Source organism: Megascapheus bottae, unplaced genomic scaffold, assembly GCF_031878675.1.
Source record: "Megascapheus bottae isolate mThoBot1 unplaced genomic scaffold, mThoBot2.hap1 HAP1_SCAFFOLD_37, whole genome shotgun sequence".
Classification (NCBI taxonomy): Eukaryota; Metazoa; Chordata; class Mammalia; order Rodentia; family Geomyidae; genus Megascapheus; species Megascapheus bottae.
The window spans coordinates 3,999,444-4,002,694 of record NW_028327804.1 but is presented as its reverse complement, the minus strand read 5'-3'; the positions used below and the strand labels follow the sequence as shown (position 1 = coordinate 4,002,694).

General features: G+C 42.0%; 1 non-coding gene across 1 annotated transcript; it reads right to left on the bottom strand.

Moving 5' to 3' along the window:
• Positions 1-2,647: 2,647 nt before the first annotated feature.
• On the bottom strand, positions 2,648-2,752 carry LOC150039177 (U6 spliceosomal RNA). The gene has a single exon (XR_016534512.1). It is a non-coding gene; the product is annotated as a U6 spliceosomal RNA (small nuclear RNA).
• Positions 2,753-3,251: the final 499 nt, after the last annotated feature.

Sequence of the window (3,251 nt, the reverse complement as noted above, 5' to 3'; positions counted from 1 at the left end):
ACCAGCACCCATGAAATGTTTTCAAGAAATCATACCTCAGTTTCCAGAAGGAAAGACACAGGAGAGAAATTCTTTGAATGGAACAACTGTGGAATGTCCTTTACTAAGAATTCTTGGTTTTGTACTTATAAAACACACAGGAGAGAGAAATCTCATTACTATAACAATGGAGTAAAATCATTCGTCTGGAAGGCACACCCCAGTATTTATCAGAGAAGAGATTCACTAGAAGAAAAGTAGCAAACAGAACAAACATTCAATGACTTTTAATCAGCCAAGAACGTGGAAAGCATCCATTTTCCACTACTCCTCTAAAATCTCCCATTGTATGTCCATGCATCATAGAAATGACATACTACATAGAGTTTAATTTTGAACGGAAATTGCAATTTCATGCTTATTATAAAATTTGCACAAAAGTCAAATCTATCTTAACACCTTTTTTTCGGGGGGTGATGGGGATTGAAGTCTGGGCCTGGGCAATGTTCCTGAGCTCTTCACCTCAATGCTACCACCCTGCCCCTTGAATCACAGCCCCACTTCCCTTTTTCTCTAGTGATTAGTTGGAAATAACAGTCTCTTGGTCTTCAGTTGTCCTAACTGTCCAGGGGGGCTGTGAAGGTCAGTCCTCAGATCTCAGCCTCCTGATTAGCTAGGATTACATTTTGTCTGAGTTATAGTATGACACCAGTGTGGATGATATGAAGTGCCTGTGCTTTCTCCCTGTTCTGGAAGTTTAATGGAAAGTTCTCAGGAGGATGAGTATCTATCTGCCTTCACTACTTTCCCTTTCTCCATCTCTCTGAAGATAGCTATATCACACAATTAAGAAATGCTTTTGTTAAACTTAATTCTGGTAGTAATGGAAAAAATGAGGGAGTAAAGGAAGTTACAAGATGGTTGGACCAGTCCTGGTGGGTCACACCTAGAATCCTAGCTACTCAGGAGGCTGACTTCTGAGGATCAAGGTTCAAGTCCAGCCCATGCACAAAAGGACCTGAGACTTTTTTAAACCTTATTTTTTATTGTTGGGATAATGTATCGTGGGGTTACAGTTACATTCATCATGTAGTAGGGGCATTAATTCTCACACATTGACACTCTGTGAAAACTGAAAGTGGGGCTTGGCTCAAGGGTAGGGTGGTAGCTTTGAGCTGAAGAGATCAGGGACAACACCCAGGGTGAGTTTAAGCCCCATGACCCACAAAGAATAAAAAATAAGAAGCTAATAGTAGAAGTAGCCTTGAGTCAAGTGCTGTTGGCTCATGCCTGTAATCCTAGCTACTCAGGAGACTGAGAGCTGAGAATCAGGGTTCAAAGCCAGCCTCGGCACTAAAGACATCCAGGACCTATCATTGAGGAGCAGGGGGGCAAGGCAAAAGACCCTGGACCTTCCCATGGACATTGAACCATGAAGCAGCCCAAGCCCAGGGAAACCCCATCCCCTTTTGTCCCCCACCTGTTGCTGACTATCGCTCATCCTGTTCCTAGAGTGATATGGGATGGCTCTCCTGATGACTGACCTGCCCTATTAGGAAATTCATTTATTAAATAAATCAAAAATTTTAAATTAAAAGTTGTTTTTTTGCTGTCCTGGGTATTGAACTTAGGGCCTGAGCTCTGTGCTTGGGCTTTCTTAAGGCTAGAGCTCTACCATTTGAGCCACAGCACCACTTCTCTCTTTTTTTCTGTGTATGTGGTACCGAGGAATTGAACCCATTCCTTCATTTGTAGTAGGCAAGGACTCTACCTCTAGGCCAAACTACTGCCCTTGCCTTTTCTTTAATAATTTCTTCAGCTAACCACTGAGTAGCTAGGTTTGCAGTGTGAGCCACCATGCCTGGCTGGGATAGATCTCTTGTCTGCCTCATATCTGAGATCCTATGCTTCTATCCCTAAAGGCTTATTATGATTTTTTTTGTCATGTGTGGGGCTTGACTCTGGGTCTGGTCGCAGTCCCTGAGCTCTTCAACACAAGGCAATCACCCTACCCTTGAGCCACATTTCTAGTGGTTAATTGGAGATAAGAGTCTCATGATCTTTAGTGCCCAGGTTGGCTTTGAACTATGATCGTCAGATCTCAGCCTGCTGAGTAGTGAGAACTACAGGTGTGAACTATCAGGCCCAGCTTATTATGATTTTTGATGATCCTTTACACACAACATGATCATGAAATATTGGGGAAGAAACTTTCATACATGGTATTCAGTCCTCGAGTACATGGTTGCTCATTGGTCTTTTTGTGAACCTGAGCTATTTCCACATGAAAATGGAGGTCATAGAGCATATTTGAATATATCGACTTGATCTGGACAGCAAATATAATTATACAAACTAATTATTTCCTTCCTTAAGAGAAAATTCTTTATAGGCAAGGAGACAAGGCAAAAACTGGGATGCTTTCAAGACTATCTGTGCAGTGTAATTTTCATTGTTCAAGGCAACATTTTTGGATATATTTTTAAAATATATTTTATTGTAATTAATAGAAGGATTACATTGTATTTACCAGGTAGAACGTGGATTACTTCATAAACATTGCTACTGCTACCATTTCTCATGTTTTTGTCACCATTTCCCACCCCACCCTCCCAATCATCTTGTTTCCCCCTTCCCTATCCTACTTCAAATAAACAAAAATATATAGAAAAATGTGGAATGCTTCACAGATTTGCATGTTATCCACGCACAGGGGCCATGCCAATCTTCTCTGTATCGTTCATTTTGGATATATTTATTCCTAAGTGTTTTACTGTTTATACTAGTGTAAACAGATTTGATTCTGACATTATTTCTAAATTGTAAATTTCTCACATATGTATGTCCACTTAACTTTTATCCAATTAGTATATCCTGTTACTTCACACTGAACTGTTATTGACAAAAAATTTCTAAATCAAAGATAAGGTTAACTTTGGGAGCCACTAGCAGTTGCATGTCATCCTAGCTCCTCAGGGTGTTAGTTGCTTAGGTTACACCATGGCAGAGGCAGAGGCTGCTGGAGCACATTCTTCAGCAAGGCCCCACAGGCCCCAAGTTTCCACTGAGTCAGCGCTGCGGGGCGAGTCCCACCTCCAACACCAGTGATGGGCACCGTGAAGCCACCAGGCTTGTGGTGCCCTCTTACACACTTGCTAGCAAACACCTGTATCCATGGAGATCCATGGAGCTTTCCAGTCTTTCTGGTGGAATCTGGTAGTTCCAACATCAGACCTCCCCCTCCAACCTCAATGATGCCCCCCGCTCCACCT